The sequence below is a fragment of the Scyliorhinus torazame genome, chromosome 16 (assembly GCF_047496885.1).
Source record: "Scyliorhinus torazame isolate Kashiwa2021f chromosome 16, sScyTor2.1, whole genome shotgun sequence".
Lineage (NCBI taxonomy): Eukaryota > Metazoa > Chordata > Chondrichthyes > Carcharhiniformes > Scyliorhinidae > Scyliorhinus > Scyliorhinus torazame.
In genome coordinates, this window is record NC_092722.1 from 101,001,503 (window position 1) to 101,020,788 (window position 19,286).

Sequence of the window (19,286 nt, forward strand, 5' to 3'; positions counted from 1 at the left end):
CTCAAAGTGTGTATGAGTGGAACCTGCTGGTGCCAGGTCCCTGAGGGAGACAGTATCTTGGCGGCCGTCGGGGTACGCCACATAGGCATACTGGGGGTTGGCATGGAGCAAGTGCACCCTATCCACCAACGGGTCTGCCTTGTGGAGTCGGACGTGCCTACGGAGCAGGACTGGTCCTGGAGCTGCGAGCCAAGTCAGGAGCGACACCCCGGAAGTGGACTTCCTGGGGAAGGCAAAAAGACGTTCATGGGGTGTGTTATTCGTAGCGGTGCACAGTAGAGACCTGATGAGTGTAGTGCATCAGGGAGGACCTCCTGCCAGCGAGAGGCTGGGAGGTTCCTGGACCGTAGGGCCAGTTCGACGGCCCGTTCTCCCTCTCTACCTCCCCGTTTCCCCGGGGGTTATAGCTGGTCATCCTGCTGGAGGCGATACCCCTGCTGAGCAGGAACTGATGCAGCTCATCACTCATGAATGAGGGTCCCCTGTCACTGTGGATGTAGGTGGGGAAGCCGAACAGAGCGAAGATTGTGTTGAGGGCCTTGATGATGGTGGCAGACGTCATATCGGGGCAAGGGATGGCGAAGGGGAACCTGGAGTATTCATCGACCACACGGAGAATATACGTGTTCCGGTCGGTGGAGGGGAGGGGCCCTTTGAAATCCACGCTGAGGCGTTCAAAGGGGCGGGAGGCTTTCACCAGGTGCGCACGGTCCGGCCGGTAGAAGTGCGGCTTGCACTCCGCACAGACCTGGCAGTCCCTGGTGACTGTCTGTACTTCCTCAACGGAGTAGGTCAGATTGCGAGCCTTGACAAGATGGTACAACCGTCTGACACCCGGGTGACAAGGGCTGTCATGTTGGGCCCGGAGTCGGTCTACTTGTGCGTTGGCACTTATACCTCGGGATAGGGCGTCTGGGGGCTCGTTAAGTTTGGCGGGGCGATACAGAATCTCGTAATTATAGGTGGAGAGCTCGGTTCTCCACCACAAGATTTTATCATTTTTTTATCTTGCCCCGCTGCGTGTTGTTGAACATGAAGGCTACCGACCGTTGGTCAGTGAGGAGAGTGAATCTCCTGCCGGCCAGGTAATGCGTCCAATGCTGCATAGCTTCAACGATAGCTTGGGCCTCTTTTTCGATGGACGAGTGCCGAATTTCTGAGGCATGAAGGGTGCGGGAAAAGAATGTCACGGGCCTGCCTGCCTGGTTGAGCATGGTGGCAAGTGCAACGTCTGATGCGTCGCTTTCTACTTGGAAGGGCAGTGTCTCGTCTATTGCGTGCATCCAGGCCATGGCGATATCAGCTCTGATACGGGTGAAGGCCTGTTGTGCCTCGGCCGTAAGGGGAAAGTGGGTGGACTGAATGAGTGGGCCGGACTTGTCCGCGTAGTTTGGGACCCACTGGGCGTAGTAGGAGAAGAACCCCAGGTAGCGTTTGGGGGCCTTGGGGCAGTGGGGGAGGGGAAGCTCCATGAGAGGGCGCATGCGGTCGGGATCGGGCACCAGAACTCTGTTCTGGACCACATAGCTGAGGATGGCTAGGCAGGTTGTGCTGAACACGCACTTCTCCTTGTAGGTGAGGTTGAGGAGAGTGGCGGTGTGGAGGAATTTGGCAAGCTTGGCATCGTGGTCCTGCTGATCATGATGGTGACATTGTCTCGGTACGGAAAGGTGGCCCGCAAATCGTACCGGTCGACCATTCGATCCATCTCCCTTTGGAAGACCGAGACCCCGTTAGTGACGCCAAAGGGAACCCTGAGGAAGTGATAGAGACGACCGTCCGCCTCGAAAGCAGTGTCTGGACGGTCCGATTTACGAATGGGGAGCTGGTGGTAGGTGGATTTTAGGTCTATCGTTGAGAAGACCCGGTACTGCGCAATCTGATTGGCCATATCGGAATAGAAGACACGCATATTTATACTCCTCCTAATGGGCGGAGCCAGCAGGCAGGGGCTACCGGCGAACCTGTAGTACAGGTCCTACCTTACATCGCCTAATACAGGTGTAACAGTGGTTTACCACATTCTGAAGCTGCAGAATCCTGAACAGCAATCTTATCCCTGAGTTAATTGTCCCCAGGAAATTTTACAGAAGATAAGTCTGTCCTGTCTTTGTATTCTCAGCAATTCTTCCATTGCCCACAGCAACTTCTTACAGAGGAATTGTGGTCTTTTAGAAGCACCAACACAAAGTAGACAGTCCTCCCGGAACATCATCGGGAAATCACCTCTTCTCCTTTTCCTGACAGTCTTACAGGAATTTGGTCATTTTTTTTGTTATTTGTCTCAGTTCATTGAAATCTAAGGGGCGGGATTCTCCGTGCCTCCACGGCAAAATCGCAATCGGCGTGGGGGCGGAGAATGGGCGTTGACGCCGAAATCCGGTGCGACGCCGCTCCCGCAATTCTCGGTCCCCGGAGAATAGGGGGCCATTGACAGAGGCCCCCGCGGAGATTCCCCAAGTGTAACTGGCCGAGTTCCCGACGGCGTGGGTCTCTCATGGTCTCACCCATCGGGAACTTGGCGTGGCGGCTTTGGACTCAGTCCGCGGCCACCCTGGTGGGGGGCGGAGGCATCCTTCACCGGGGGGGCCTCACAGGCTATCGCCAGGCTATCGGTCGGAGGCCACCGATCCGCGGGTGCGCACAATCTCGGTGGGGGGGGGCCTATCTCTTTGGTGTCGGTCTGCGGTGTGGGTCCGCCATGTCGTGCGGAGACGGCCGCGTAGGCCGCTGCCGTGCACATGTGCAGACCCCCCCAACCGGAAGGCAGGACCCCATATCGGCAGCTGGGGCTGCGAGGACTACTCCGGGGCCCTGTTAGCCCCCTTCGGGCCGGAGAATCACTGTGGACTTCCGGAAAGTCCAGAGTGGTTCGCCCGCGTTTTTACGCTGGAATGGGGACATAGCCCCATTATTGATGAACTCCGCCCAAGATCTTCAATGGCTGAAAAGACCCTAAAAAACTCTTTGATACAGCGGTGGATGATGCAGCTTTGACAGTCTTCCCTGGAGTTGAACATCATTTCTCTTCTGAAACTCTTTCGCTTGGTGCTTTGAGGGAGCCATAACTTCCTCAGAGTATCCCAAATCTTTTCTCCAAGTCCCAAATGGTCAAAGTGTTGATTCCCTTTCCCTGCATCAGTCTTTCATTGAAAAGTCTTTGTTGAGCTTGAAATTCAGTTACTCTGGAACCTACACTCAGCTTCCCAGCTATGCTGGCTACAATGCTGATATTGCTTCCGATTCCACGGCCAATGACTCCCATCAGATGCAGAAGAAGCTCTCACGTCTTCAGACCATTTCCCTGAGGGCTGAGAATGCTGTGGAAGATTGATAGCCCAGGGCTGTGATCCGGAGATGGTAAGATTGAGAGTTGGATTTACAGGAATGCAATGGAAATAATTGAAACTACGATTGCTCCGACAGTGATGTAATGTAATTCCAACCATGCAACGTTGGGAACCTAATTTCCATTCAGTAATATCTCATTAACGGGAATCTCCACAGCAATCACCCCCCCCCCCCCCCCCATCCATGTTCAAAGGTGAGGTACCCTCAATAATGATGCTTAGAGATTAAACTGTAAAGAAGGCTTTATTAGACTAATAACTATGCTACCGCTATGGACGAGAGCTGACTGCTATACAGACCATGAGGCAGGCCTTTATGAATGACTCCCAGATGGGCGGAGCCAGAGGCGGATTCCCCAGGGTTCCAAGCCCGGTCTTAAAGGGGACATCACCTTACATGATGATATGGCAGTAACCGTTCATCACATTCGCCCCCTGTTTAAAAAGGAGTCCGGCGGGGGTGAAGTGCCATCATAGGTCCATCCGTCTCGGTGGCCGGATCGTCCTCCTCGACCTCCTCAATTCGGGCTGTGGTGCGGCAGACACGGACGTCCCGGTTGAGGGCACATCCGGGAGCACAGCGGTCGGAGCTTCGGTCCGGGTCGGGGCAGAGGAACTAGGCAGGGCCGGGGGTAGCGGAGCCGGCGCCGGCGGGGTGTGTAAAGGTAGGAGCTCACCAACGGGTGGTAGGGCCGGAAGGGGGTGTGTTGTAGGGGGCGACGGATCCTGCAGGGGAGCGGCGCGGGAAGGGGCGTCTGTGGTGGAGGATCCAGCGGGCGCCAGATCCCGGAGGGAAACCGTATCTTGCCTGCCGTCGGAGTACTCCACGTAGGCGTAACTGGGGTTGGCGTGGAGCAGTTGGACCTTTTCAACTAGGGGGTCCGTTTTATGGCTCCTCGCGTGCCTCCGGAGAAGAACAGGTCCCGGAGCCATCAGCCAAGGTGGAAGCGAGACCCCGGAGGTAGACTTCCTGGGGAAGAGAAACAATCGGTCGTGAGGGGTCTCATTCATGGCCGTGCAGAGGAGTGACCTAATGGAGTGTAGGGCATCGGGTAGGACCTCCTGCCAGCGGGTGGTTAGGAGATTTCTCGACCGCAGGGCCAGAAGGACAGCCTTCCACACGGTCGCGTTCTCCCTCTCCACCTGCCCGTTTCCCCGTGGGTTGTAACTGGTCGTTCTGCTCGAGGCGATGCCTTTACCTTTGCTGAACAGATACTGACGCAGTTCACCGCTCATGAACGATGTACCCCGGTCGCTGTGGATATAAGCGGGGAAACCGAACAGGGTGAAGATGCTGTGCAGTGCCTTAATCACCGTGGCTGAGGTCATGTCGGTGCAGGGGATGGCGAATGGGAAACGGGAGAACTCATCGATCACGGTGAGGAAATAGGCATAACGGTTGGTGGACGGGAGGGGCCCCTTGAAGTCCACGCTCAGTCGCTCAAAGGGGCCCGAGGCCTTCACAGGCCGAACCTTGTCTGGCTGATAGAAGTGCGGTTTGCACTCCGCACAGACCTGGCAGGCCCTGACCATGGCCTTGACCTCCTTGGTTGAGTAAGGTAGGTTGCGGGACTTGATGAAATGGACGAGCCGGGTAACCCCCGGGTGGCAGAGGTCATTGTGGATGGCTTGCAGGCGGTCCTCCTGCGTGTTGGCGCATGTGCCGCGGGACAGGGCATCTGGGGGCTCGTTGAGCTCCCCTGGACGATACTTGATATCGTACGAGTAGGTGGAGAGTTCGATCCTCCACCTCAAAATTTTATCGTTTTTTATTTTGCCCCGTTGCGTGTTATCGAACATATAGGCGGCCGACCGTTGGTCGGTGACGAGGGTAAACCTCCTACCGGCGAGGTAGTGTCTCCAGCACCGCACAGCCTCCACAATGGCTTGTGCCTCCTTTTCGACTGCAGAGTGTCGAATCTCGGAGGCGGTGAGGGTTCGGGAGAAGAACGCTACTGGTCTGCCTCCTTGATTGAGGGTAGCAGCCAGGGTGATGTCTGATGCATCGCTCTCTACCTAGAAAGGGATGGTTTCGTCCACCGCGTGCATGGCGGCCTTGATGATGTCGGCCTTGATGCGGTTGAAGGCCAATTGAGCCTCAGCCGAGAGGGGAAAAGTGGTGGTCTTTAGGAGTGGAAGGGCTTTGTCCGCATACTTGGGGACCCACTGGGCGTAATAGGAGAAAAGCCCCAAGCACCATTTGAGGGCCTTGAGGCTGCGGGGGAGAGGGAGTTCCTTAAAGGGACGCATGCGGTCGGGGTCGGGGCCTAGGACCCCGTCTTCCATGACATAGCCGAGGATGGCCAGCCGGGTGGTGTGGAAAACGCATTTGCCCTCGTTATAGGTCAGGTTAAGGGCTCGGGCGGTCTGGAGGAACTTTTTGAGGTTAGCGTCATGGTCCTGCTGATCATGGCCGCAGATGGTGACATTGTCCAAGTACGGGTTTGTAGCCCGCAAACCGTACTGGTCCACCATTTGGTCCATCGCCCTTTGAAAGACGGAGACCCCATTTGTGACACCAAAGGGGACCCTGAGGAAGTGGAAGAGCCGGCCGGCTGCTTCGAAGGCAGTATAGGGGCGGTCTTTTGGTCGGATGGGGAGCTGGTGGTAGGCAGATTTGAGGTCGACCGTGGAAAAGACTCGGTATTGGGCGAAGCGATTTACCATTTCCGCGATGCGAGGAAGGGGGTACGCATCAAGCTGCGTGAATCGGTTTATGGTCTGGCTATAATCCACGACCATCCGTTTCTTCTCCCCGGACCGGACTACCACCACTTGCGATCTCCAAGGGCTGTTGCTAGCCTCGATGACCCCCTCTCCCAGTAAACGCTGGACCTCTGACTTGATAAAAGCCATATCTTGGGCACTGTAGCGCCGGCTCCTGGTGGCGACGGGCTTACAGTCGGGAGTGAGGTTAGTGAATAGCGAGGGGGGTGCGACTTTCAGTGTCGCAAGGCAGCACACCGTGAGGGGGGGCAAGGGTCCGCCGAACTTCAGTGTCAGGCTTCGGTGGCTGCACTGGAAATCCAGTCCGAGGAGCAGGGGGGCACAGAGGTGAGGGAGGATATAAAATTTGAAACGGGTGTATTTGGCACCCTGGATCGAGAGATCCGCAATACAGTACCCCGTGATTTGTACCGAGTGTGACCCAGATGCGAGGGCTATGGTTTGGGATGCGGGATGGGTGCGTAGGGAGCAGCGCCTTACCGTTTCAGGGTGGATAAAGCTCTACGTGCTCCCGGAGTCGAAGAGGCATGCAGTGTCGTGCCCGTTGACCTGGACCAGCATCATGGAGTTCTGCAGGTGTTTTGGCCGAGTTTGATCGAGGGTGATCGCACCCAGTCGCGGGTAGTCGGAGTCGTCAGCCGAGTCGGACTCGTAAAATGGCCGCTGCCGTCGGTCGCACGTGTCGGGTCGAGAAGATGGCCGTCGACCAGATGGCCGCTCCCATGATTCGCACAAGGCTGATGACGCGTCAGAAGAGGGCGTGTCGGGTCGGTGCGCAGCAGCATTGCGAGGCCTGCGGGCCTGACAGCCTGATTTTCGGGCCGGCTGTTCTTTGTTTTTCTGGCCCCTGGGTCTGGCCAGGCAGACCCTCGCAAAGTGCCCTTTCTTCCCGCAGTCGCTGCAGATCGCGGAGCGGGCTGGGCAGCGTGGGCGTGGGTGCTGGCCCTGCCCGCAGAAGTAGCAAGGTGTGGCGCAGGCCTGTAATACGGTTGAGTCTGCGGAAGTCCGGGGGGGGCTGGCAGAGTCCGCGGGGTACGTACCCAAGTTATGTCGGGCCACCTCCAGCGAGGAGGCGAGCGTTAGCGTCTCCTGGAGGTCTTTTGCCCCATTTTCGAGCAGCCGCTGCCGGATGTAGGTCGAGCGGATTCCGGACACGAAAGCATCCCTGATGTGCAGGTTCATATGGACTTCCCCTGTCACATCCTGATGGTCACAGTCCCTGGCCAGCGCGGTGAGTTTCTCAACAAACTCATCGAGCGATTCCCCCGAGCGCTGCCGGCAGGTAGAGAGCAGATGCCGAGCGTGCACCTCATTGACGGGTTTGACAAACCGCTTGCGGAGCAACTCAATCGCCGCATCATAAGTCGTCGCCTTTTCGAGCGTGGCGGAGATTCTGTGACTCACCCGGGCGTGGAGTAGACGCAGCTTGCGTGGCCCCAGGATGGGAGTCTCTGCGGAGTCCAGGTAGGCCTCGAAGCACCGCAGCCAGTATTAAAAAATTTCCTTTGCCTCTGGCGTTCGTGCTTCCAGATTGAGCTTCTCTGGTTTTAGGCCTGCGTCCATCCTGAATCTAGTTTAGTCTAATAAATTGAGGTACCCTCAATAATGATGCTTAGAGATTAAACTGTAAAGAAGGCTTTATTAGACTAATAACTATGCTACAGCTATGGACGAGAGCTGACTGCTATACAGACCATGAGACAGGCCTTTATGTATGGCTCCCAGATGGGTGGAGCCAGTGGCGGAGTCCCCAGGGTTCCAAGCCCGGTCTAAAAGGGGACATCACCTTACATGATGATAAGGCAGTAACCGTTCATCACAAAAGGTCTGCCCAAAGTGGCATGATGTCACAATGGCACGATTTATGACAGCATTAAGAGAATGAGAACCGGGCGAATTTACCGCCAAGTGGAATTCGAGGTGAGCATCTGTTCTCCATTGGGCACCGCTGACCCAGAGGGGAGAGACGGCACCAGGATCGGAGAGGGGGAAAGGTAGAGGCCTCGGTGTTGGGATACCGACAAAGGGCCTTGGGATGAACTGGTAAAGGGCCTTGGGAGGTCCTGGCAGAGGACCTGGGGGGTTAGAGCAAGGGTAAGGGTGCTGGCGGCCGAGGCACTGGTGCTAGAAGCGGCAGATTCGCCAGGCCTGAATTCTGAAGGCACAGGGCCAAAAGAATGAAGGGGCAGGGGCTGAAGGGGCAATGGAACCAGACAAAGGGGAAAAGGTCTCAGGGCCAGAAGGGAGGGAGAGTTGAGCCCAGAAGGGGGGAGGACTCGGCCTCAGAAGGCGTAGAGTTATGTCTTAAAGTGACCTTTCCTGAGGCTGCATTCTTCTGCCGCTGGTCCTCTGCCTTCTTGGAGGATCCAAACCTGCGAAGGGAAGCCTGTGCAAGTGCGTTGGCTGGACAGTCATCATGGACCAATGGATTCATATGTTGGCTGGTGGGACCAAGGGCAGGCCTAACAATGACGAATGTCAGTAATGAGCATTCCTTTGCAGCTGAGGTCGTTTGCCAATAACTCTATTAACATGCCTGTAGAATTGTGCCTAATAAATCAGCACTGATGTGCGTCTGTACTCCTGATTGCCACTCAGCAGTTAACCCTTGGCAGACGAGCACCGCAGTCCATGACTGCAATGATTTCCCTGCCCTATTGGCCGAGTGGGTAAGCACTTACATCCCTTTTGACAGTGGGAAAGGGCACACTAGCTGAGGAGAGCATTCTGACCGATCAGATGTGTGTTCTGGTACATCTTTACCAATGTCCCCATTGACTGGGTTGCATGCAAGACCTTGGAGTGAAGCTTGGGACAATATCCTCGCCGTACATTAGACCTCAGGATACAGTAGAGTGGCCAAAGCTGTGGCCATTCAGTGAACCTGCATGGGACAAAGGTGGTGAGGGGTCTTGTCCATTCATGAAGCTGATGAAGGACTGGTCATCAATGTGATGGCCAGCACATGAATCATGGCTGTTGAGACACAGCAACCGAGTGTGAATGGGGAAAATCTAACCATGAATCCTCTTTAACTTTGTAGTGATTAGCATGGGGGAGAGATGGAGCCTTTGGAACTGGCTATCATTCACTGGCTCATGGAGAGGAGAGAAGACATAAATGGAGGCTCCTGGCTCTCTAAAGACAGGAGCAGAGCCCTGAGGATAAAGGACGGCAGGGCTGACACAGAAGATCATAGAGAGCGATCACTTGGGGGCACCTTCTACTGCCAAGATTCTACAAATGGGGGTTGGCGCTCCTGCAGATGAGCAAGAACCAGCGTTGTCCAAGACTTTGCCTGTCACAGAACCTGGGGGCTCACTTAATAATAATCTTTTCATAATAATCTTTTATTGTCACAAGTATGCTTACATTAACACTGCAATGAAGATACTGTGAAAATCCCCTAGATGTCGCACTCTGGCGCCTGTTCGGGTACACTGAGGGAGAATTCAGAATGTCCAAATTACCTAACAGCATGTCTTTCGGGACTTGTGGGAGGAAACCCACCCGGAGGAAACCCACGCAGACACAGAGGGAACATGCAGACTCCACACAGGCAGTGACCCAAGCCGGGGAATCGAACCCAGGTCCCTGGAGCTGTGAAGCCATAGTGCTAACCACTGTGCTACCATGCTGCCACTTGTACATGCTTCTGCAGGAGCTGGCACCATAGGAACTTGGAGGGCATTAAAAGCCACAATCACCCTCAACATTTACGTGTTCCATGGGTGACCTTTGCAGCATTTCGCAAGCCCATCTGTCCCGCCTCATGACCTCCTCTTCCTCGACCATCTTGACATCCTCCTCATCCAACATAACATGCGGCTCTTCCAACTCGTCCTCAGGAAGTTCCTCCCCCTGTTGAAGCACCAGTTTGTAAAGGTCGCAACAGATGACCGCGATGCATGACACCTCTTTGGATTGTACATAGAACATAGAACATACAGTGCAGAAGGAGGCCTTTCGGCCCATCGAGTCGGCACCGACCCACTTAAGCTCTCACTTCCACCCTATCCCCGTAACCCAATAACCCCGCCTAAACTTTTTTGGTCACTAAGGGCAATTTATCATGTCCAATCCACGTAACCTGTACGTCTTTGGACTGTGGGAGAAAACCGGAGCACCCGGAGGAAACCCACGCAAACACGGGGAGAACGTGCAAACTCGACACAGACAGTGACCCAGCGGGGAATCGAACCTGGGACCCTGGTGCTGTGAAGCCACAGTGCTATCCACTTGTGCTACCTGTACTGCAGGACTCCACCAGACCGGTCCAGGCACTGGAACCTTGGGCGTCATTCTCCGACCCCCCCGCCGGGTCGGAGAATGGCCGTTGGCCGCCGTGAATCCCGCCCCCGCCCCCGCCGAAGTCTCCGCTCCCGGAGATTGGGCGGGGGCGGGAATCCAGCCGCGCCGGTTGGCGGGACCCCCCGCTGGATTCTCCGGCCCGGATGGGCCGAAGTCCCGCCCAGGAATTGCCTGTCCCGCCGACGTAAATCAAACCTGGTATTTACCGGCGGGACCAGGCAGCGTGGGCGGGCTCCGGGGTCCTGGGGGGGGGGGGCGCGGGGCGATCTGACCCCGGGGGGTGCCCCCACGGTGGCCTGGCCCGCGATCGGGGCCCACCGATCCGCGGGCGGGCCTGTGCCGTGGGGGCACTCTTTCCCTTCCGCCTCCGCTACGGCCTCCACCATGGCGGAGGCAGAAGAGACTCTCCCCACTGCGCATGCGCGGGAAACTTTCAGCGGCCGCTGACGCTCCCGCGCATGCGCGGGGAAACTGACAGCGGCCGCTGACGCTCCTGCGCATGCGCCGCATTTCCGCGCCAGCTGGCGGGGCAACAAACGCCATTTCCGCCAGCTGGCGGGGCGGAAATCCCTCCGGCGTCGGCCTAGCCCCTAAATGTTGGGGCTAGGCCGCCAAAGATGCGGAGACTTCCGCACCTTTTTGCCGGCGCGATGCCCGTCTGATTTGCGCCAGCTTTGGCGCCAGTCGGCGGGCATCCCGCCGTTGGGGGAGAATTTCGCCCCTTATCTTCAGCATCTCTATGGTGTGTTCCATCAAAGTGTTCGTAGCAGCATGAGCCCTGTTATATCAGGTGTTTTCTGCATTTTGTAGCCTCGGCACAGGAATCGTCAGTCACGTCCTCAGTCGATATTCCTGGTCCCTGAGGAGCCAATCCTGTAGCCACTATGGACCCTCAAAAATGGTGGGATCTGAGAGCGGCTCAGGGTGTATGAGTCATGCATACTCCCCCAGACGCTAACACACACCTGGAGGATTTGCTTTCTGTAGTCACAGACCAGCTGAATATTCATGAAGTGAATGTCCTTGCAGTTGATGAACTGCACACCTTGTGGCCCCGTGGATCTGTGAGCTACATGAATGCAGCTGATGGCATCCTGTGTAAAGCTAGAAGTTTGGGTGAAACCGATGACTCTCTCGTCCTGGCTAGCCTGTTCCTCGTCCAAATTTACATAGTTACATGGCCTTGTGAAGAGTGTGCCCATCACCTCCTGGATGCATTTATATGCGGGTGCTTGCGACAGACCTGCCTGATTCATGGAAGATGATGATTCGAATCACTGAGCACATCCTTTCATCCTCACGTCCCTTCCATGAACATTGCTCTCCCATCTGACTGCTGGCAGCGCACACCCTCTCCGATAAGGCTTGTGACATGGGGAGGGAATGGTTTCCCATAGTCCCTACATTGCAGGAGGATGATGACGACTTACAGTGGGGACAGTGCACAGATCCTCACAGAGCTTCTGTGAATGTCTAACTCCTGTCTGGCTGGTGGCAGCTCGCTTGCTGTAAATGACCAGGGCCTTTTCATGGCGATGTTGTGCGGAGAGTTTCTCATCTCCTGATCTAAGGTCATCCTTGGTGATCTGTATCCTTGAGGTTGTTAGGAAACTAAAAGAAGTTGTGAGGGATTTTTGTTTGTATTGGCAAATATTAGAAATAAGTTATAGTTTGAAGTGGGTTAATTGAGTGCTTCTGTGTAAGGAAGGTTAAAACTTTAGTTAGATTCCTGCTGGACAAAATTGTTTGCATGTGTGGGGAATTTGGCGTCAATTCAAATTGTGCATCTTTGCGCTTAGAGAGGTTATGGCATGAAGAGTAAATAAAAGCCGGCAGAAGCACGTGGTCATTGCTTAGCAACCAGGGACCCATTTAAGGTAGAAAGGTTTTTTGTTTTTAGTTTTAGCTGAATTCATTTGGCAGTTGATTTAGAAGGCTGGGGAGGGAACATCTCTTTCAGTTTTGTCAGAAAAAAAAACATACCATGGAGTAATGGCTAAAACAAGTGCCTAGAGCTAAAGTTCAGCTAGTTAAGGAAATTAGTCTAATGAAGAGAATTTTCCAGGACGCCTGAGGTTAAATGTACTGGAACAGAGATCTGTTCAGTAAAGACAGGCAGAGCTGAAAAGAAGGCTGAGACCTCAGAAATATATCTGAAGTGACTTTACTATAGTTTGGGATTCTCTTCTGAGAGAGTGGAGATGGTGATGTCAGCTGCATACTGAAGTTTTTTGAAAGATATCAGTATTGTTTACTTCTTGGACTTTAACCAGTTGGGGTTGAAAGATTTTAACTCCATCCTGTAGACAATGCCCACTCTACTGGGAATCTTGTTCTTGACCAGGTCAAGGATGGTGGCGATGAAGCTGGAGAAAAGGGTGGAGGTGATGACACATTCTGTTTTGACTCCAGTTTTGACCTCAAAGGTGGTGAGGACTGTCGTTGACTGTCGCTGATGAATTTCTCTGCACAGTTAGCCTTCGACAGGGTCTTCCATAACAGTTCCTGTTGACTGAGTCAAAAGCCTTGGTTAGATCGATAAGGCCATATGGAATGGTTGATGTTGCTCCTGACATTTCTCTTGAAGTTGCCGAGCAGTGTAAATCTTGTTGTTCCAGTTTGGCTGGAAGTCACACTGACTTTCTGGAAGGTTTTATTCAGAGACTGGGAGAAAGCAGGTGGCGAAGATTTGGGCGATGATCTTCCCGGCAATGGAGAGTAGGGAGAATCCTCGGTAGTTCATCGGTGGTGATGACAGCAAGGATTTCCCACCAATTGTTCTCTGTTTTCTTTGTCCCTTCATTCTGAGACAGGGGGATTACATTTACGATCTTCAAGTCCATAAGGATTGTTTATATAGATAGAAAATTTAGGAAAATCAAAATCCAAACACCTACTGTAATCACATCTTTGAATACCTGAAGATGTAATCCGTCAGGTCCAGGACACCTGTTGGCTTTTAGTCCAGTTGGATTGGATTGGATTTTGTTTATTGTCACGTCTCCGGGGTACAGTGAAAAGTATTTTTCTGCGAGAAGCTCAACAGATCATTAAGTACATGAAAAGAAAAGAAAAGAAAATACATAATAGGGCAACACAAGGTGCACAATGTAATTACATAACACCAGCATCGGGTGAAGCTTACAGGGGTGTAGTGTTAATCAGGTCAGTCGATAAGAGGGTCGTTTAGGGGTCTGGTAACAGCAGGAGAGAAGCTATTAATTTCTCCTGTACTACTTCTTTCCTAACAATAGTGTCCTTAAGTCACACATTATCACCAGATCCTTGGTTTCCCCATTACATACATTCATAGAATTCATAGAATTCCTACAGTGCCATTTGACACATCAGGTCTGCACCAACCCTCTGAAAGGGCACCCTACCTAGGCCCATAGGCCCCATCTTATCCTTGCAACCCCACTTAACCTACACATCCCTGGACACTAAGGGGCAATTTTATCATGGCTAATCCACCTCAGCTGGACTGTGGAAGGAAATCGGAGTGACGGAGGAAACTCATGCATACACGAGGAGAGTGTGCAAACTCCACTCAGGCAACCACCCAAGGCTGGAGTCGAACCCGGTTCCCTGATGCTGTGAGCCAGCAGTTCTAACCACTGTGCCACCATGCTGTGCACCATCCAGAATGTTTCCTGAGACTTTTACTGCAAAGACAGATGTCTTTGCCATTTTCTTATTTCCATTACGGTGCAGATATGATGGGCCAAATGGGCTCTTCTGCTCCACAACACTTCTGTGATTTTGCAATTATAATTTCTGTTGTCTCTGTCTCTAAGGTACTCTTATGTGTTTACTCTTGCTAAACCCTACCTTTTCATATACCTATTGAAGACTTTTGTCTCTAGCTAGTTCATGCACACAACCTCGTTTTTCTTGTTTTTGCTGATCAGTTTCTTCCCCATTTTTTGTTGAATTTTACAAACCTCAGGACAATATTATTTTCATGTATCATGGCAGCTGCCCAGGAGTCTTGCACACACCTTATAACGTTTTTTTGTAGTTGTAACCAGCTGCATATGAGTGGAGTAGAAATCCTTATGGTTGTTGAATATTCCAGGGTAATCTCCAAGTTCCCTAATTGCCGCATGCATGTTGATGATGACACATTGCACCTGTGGGAAGCCAACCAGGGGCCCAAAACTGGGTACCCACTCACTCTGTATGGGCAATGTCACAGGCAAATTAGACAGAATTGGCATTGACTTCCTAGATTTCAAAGTTTAGGTGACACGTTCAAAGTGTTGAAAGATCCCCAAAGTGTGTAAAGTCACCTCACAGCAGATGCACTGTGATCAAATCCATTAGCAGGTAATGTTGTAATGTGTCTTTAATGGATAGGAGCATGACATCATTGGACAGTGCTCCATATTCCGTGTTCAGATTTGTACCAATATCAATCTTCTGCAGCGTTATGTTAATTAATGCAACTTGTCTTTAAGAGGGACAATCCAAGCAGGTCTGGCAGCATCGGTGGAGAGAGAAACAGAGTGCATGTTTCAAGTCCGATATGACTCTATTTTAAAATAAATTTGGAGTACCCAATTCATTTTTTCCAATTAAGGGACAATTTAGCGAAGCCAGTCCACCTACCCTGCTCATCTTTTGGGTCGTGGGGGTGAAACCCACGCAAACACGGGGAGAATATGCAAAATCCACACAGACAGTGACCCAGAGCCGGGATCGAACCTGGGACCTCGGTGCCGTGAGGCCACAATGCTAACCCACTGCGACACCGTCCTGCCCTAATATGACTCTTCTTTGGAACTGGTCAGATTGGACTCAAAACATTAACAAAACATGAGTTTTTCCAGCACTTTGTTTTTATTTCAGATTTACAACATCTGTAGTACTTTACATTCCTTAAAAAGGGACAGTCTGCCTTCAAGAGGGGCAGACAGCCTTCAAGAGGGGCAGACAGCCTTCAAGAGGGGCAGACAGCCTTCAAGAGGGGCAGACAGCCTTCAAGAGGGGCAGTCTGCCTTCAAGAGGAACAGTCTGCCTTGAAGAGGGGCAGACAGCCTTGAAGAGGGGCAGACAGACTTGAAGAGGGGCAGACAGACTTGAAGAGGGGCAGACAGACTTGAAGAGGGGCAGACAGCCTTGAAGAGGAACAGTCCGCCTTCAAGAGGGACAGTCTACCTTCAAGAAGGGCAGTCTGCCTTCAAGAGGAACAGTCTGCCATCAAGAAGGACAGTCTGCCTCAAGAGGGTCAGACAGCCTTGAAGAGGGGCAAACAGCCTTGAAGAGGGGCAGCCAGCCTTCAAAGGGGACAGTCTGCTGTCAAGAGGGACTGTTTCCCTTCAAGAGGGGCAGTCTGCCTTTGAGAGGGTCAGTCTGCCTTCAAGAAGGACAGTGAGAGGAAGGAATGGTTATCTGTACAAAAACATCTGGATGAAGGCTTGAAAGAGACAAAAGGAAAAAAAGCTGTTACACGATTCCTTGCAAATCATCTATATTCCAGCTGTTAGTGACACAACAGGCTTGAATTATGTTGGAATTGTCTGAGATGTTTCCCTGGCTATGACACACGATGAGGTCCAGGCAGCAGAGGAGGTGTCGTCTCAACAGAGAAGTTTTAAATTTGTTGATGTAGTATGGAGCCTTCTGCAAAAAGAGAGGAGTCCTTGGTAAGTTAAATAAAGGAGGGCATTTTGGAAAGATGGACACTATCTGACATGCACGAGAATGGCAACATGAAGGAAAAGTGATCACATTCAATCATGTTGATCTGTAGCTTTCTTATTACCAATTGGTCAAAAATACTGGAGGATAAGACCCTGTAACTACATTATCTGCAGAGTTCAAAAATACATCGGGATATATATTTTTAAATTGTAAAGTAAGTAAATTCACTTTTACCGTCAAACAGCTGAGGTTTCAAAGGCGGACCCTGGCTTCATGACATTAATTTATTAATGAGGCCAGACATTTCAGCCAAATAAAGTGTCACATGGCCTTAGCTGTCTCCCACTGCTTATCTGAAAGCAATGAGCAGCAGGGAGCACGGGGAAAGCTGAGCTCCAGACATTACGTCTCAGTGTCCCACTCCTGGAAAGTCACTAACACTGACCAGGAGACAGAGAATTGCAAGCAGCTTTTTATATTCACTAACCACCAACTTCAAAATCTCATTGCAGTACTTCTCAGTATTAGATGAACATAGCATTTCTCCAGTTAAATATTGGGAAGACCAAAAAACCATTGTCTTCCGTGCCTGCTATAGACTCTGTTCCCTCACCATTGACTCTATCCCTCTCTGTAGGCCGAGGGTCAGTCAAATCAAATCAAAGGGTCAGCTTAATCAAAGCACTCACAAGTTTGGTGTCATATTTGACCTGAGATCAGTTTCCAGCCACATGTCTGCTCCATCACCAAGACATAGAACATATAGTGCAGAAGGAGGCCATTCGGCCCATCGAGTCTGCACCGACTCACTTAAGCCATCAATTCCACCTTATCCCCGTAACTCAATAACCCCTCCTAACTGTTTTTGGATACTAGGGGGAATTTAGCATAGCCAGTCCACCTAACCTGCATGTCTTTGGACTGTGGGAGGAAACTGGAGCACCCGGAGGAACCCCACGTAGACACGGGGAGAACGTGCAGACTCCGCACAGGCAGTGACCCAACGGGGAAATGAACCTGGGACCCTGGCGCTGTGAAGCCACAGTGCTACCCACCGTGCTACTGTGCTGCCCCTATATCTACCCTTTTAATATCACTTGACTTCTGCCCCTCTCTCAGTTCACCTGATACTTAGACCCCCATTTCATGCTTTCTTGGACTCCAGGCATGACATTACAAAGTTCCTGGCCACCTGTCCTCCACCCTCAGTAAACTTTAACTCATGCAAAGCTCTGCTGCCCATCTTCTAACTCACAACCAAGTATTGTTCACCAGTTATTCCTGTGCTCCAACTTACGTAAGAACATAGAAGTCGGGCATTTGTCCCCTCGAGACTCCTCCACCATTCAATATGATCATGGCTGATCAAATTATGCTCTTAACTCCACTTTCCTGCCGGACCCACGTAACCCTTGACTCACTTGTCATTCAAAAATCTGGCTAATTCAGCCCTGAATATATTCAATGAGCCAACCTACAACGCTCCCTGTGGAAGAGCATTGCAAAGATTAACAACCCTCTGAGGTAAGAAATTCCTCCTCATCTCTGTATTATGTGGGAGACCCTGGGCTGCATTCTCCGATCCCCAATGCCGAAATCGTATTCGGCAACGGCACGGGAAATCCCCGATGACCCCGAAATTGGGGGCGGCGCCGCTTTCACGATGTTCCACCCCCTGCGGACTCAGTCCAGCACCGCCACAGTCGGGGGAGGGTCGATCCGCAGGGAGGGGTGGCCATATTCGGGGCTGGGGGCACTGAGGTGGGGCAGTCCGGGTCTCGCGATCCAGCCAAAGGGGGGGATTATTTTGGGGACCGGGTCCGCGAGCGGCTGCCGCCATGTTGCTGGCCACGGACCCAGCAATCCTCCTGGGCGCTCTACGCTGCCTCCCTGCTAGCCCCCAGCAAAACTGGGAATCGGTGGCCATTTTGCGCCAGTTTTCCTGATCCCCCCACAGGGGAAAACACTGTTCAGAATCTTGTTATGGGCTTGAGGGTCGTGCCTGCTGGATAATGAGCCGGTGAGGGACCCACACTGCTTCTTTTCAGGAAGGGCCCACCCAAACTACAGGCCAATCAGGCAGAGCTGAGGCCTGCCTTTTACTGGAATCAAGATCCCTGGGCAGAAGTACCATCTATCGAAAGCTACCATCCGACCATCCTTGTTTACAAATCCTACCATGACACTGTCCCTCCTCAATCACTCTAACCTCCCCATCATCCTCAGTGAACCCGTCTCCTCCAATTCTAGCCTCATGTATACCCTTCATTTTAATTTTCTCGTCATTGGTGACCTTGCCTTCAGCCACCTGCACCCAAAGCTCTGGAATCTCCTCCCTAAAGATCTCCTTCTCTTCCTCTCTCTCGGCCTCTCTTTCTCTCTATTTTCCTTTGAGATACTCTCTTAAAATCTACCTTTTTGACCAAGATTTTGGCCATCTATCCTAGTATGTGGCTTAGTGTCATTTTGTTTTGATAATACTTCTGTGAGCTGCCTTGTGAAATGTCACTAAATTAATGTAGCTAAGGGATGTAAGTGCAGGTTATTTGCTATTTGTATCAGTTTACTGTTGCTTTGCGAATGGCAACTGTAAACAGATCCAAATAGAAGTATAGCAAGAGAATTAAGTAGACTGGCCATTAAAACCATGACTGTGATATTGCGGACACAATCCTGGCTTCAAACATCCCACATCAGATTTGGTCAGCTCTTTCCAAAGTTCACAGTACAAAATTCCGATGCAAAATACAAAGGTAGAAAAAATGATAGATAGGAATGAAACCTATCAATCCAACCCAGCCTCTCCTACACAGTTGTGGTATATATAATATGTCCACTCCAAACCCAGAAGCTTTGCAATCTCTCTGGAGAAGCAAAAAATTGATTAAAGCTCAGGTCAATTTTTTGTAAGGGCCCCGAAGAATCCAGCACGAGTTTTAAGGATACAAAATAATAAAGTTTATTTACTATACCAATATATACATAGCAGTAGCAGTAACTTCCCTTGCTTCCTTCTCCTTCCTCCTGGTTCCTGGACTGGCCAGCTTATTTATTGGAGGAGTTTCTCCGCCCCCCTCATTGGGGAAGTTCATACTCCCATAGGATTGTGGGATAATCATTAGTCCCCAGCCAATCGTCAGTAGGCAGGTTATAACATCCCTCCCCCCCAAAGTCCAAGGAATCCACCGTAGGCCCTGGCGAAGGGAGGCGTCGAACTCGTTTGGCCGCAGGCCGGACGCCATTTGCACACGG